The sequence below is a fragment of the Otolemur garnettii genome, unplaced genomic scaffold (assembly GCF_000181295.1).
Source record: "Otolemur garnettii isolate 467f Iridium unplaced genomic scaffold, OtoGar3 scaffold00155, whole genome shotgun sequence".
Taxonomy (NCBI): domain Eukaryota; kingdom Metazoa; phylum Chordata; class Mammalia; order Primates; family Galagidae; genus Otolemur; species Otolemur garnettii.
Window position 1 is genome coordinate 2,909,539 of NW_003852550.1, and position 380 is coordinate 2,909,918.

The window sequence follows — 380 nt, forward strand, 5'->3', positions numbered from 1 at the left end:
AAAAAAAAAAATTTAATTAGATATAGAGGGAAACTGCCTCAAGTTAATGAAAAATATCTACAAAAAAACCTATGCTAATATCATACTTAATGATGAGAAGCACAAAGCTTTCTTACTAAGATTGGGAAGAAGGCAAGGATATCCCCTCTTACTGCTGCTTTTCATATCATCCTGGAAGTCCTAGATAACACAATAAGGGGAGAAAAGGAAGAATAGGTAGATAGCTTGAGAAAGAAGAAATAAAGCTATCTTTGATCAATGATGGCATGACTGTCTATATAGAAAATCTGAAAAATACATTCTACAAAATAAGTCTCTTGAAACTAATAAGCAATTATAGCAAGGTTCTGGAAGACATGGTTAATGTACAAATACCAACC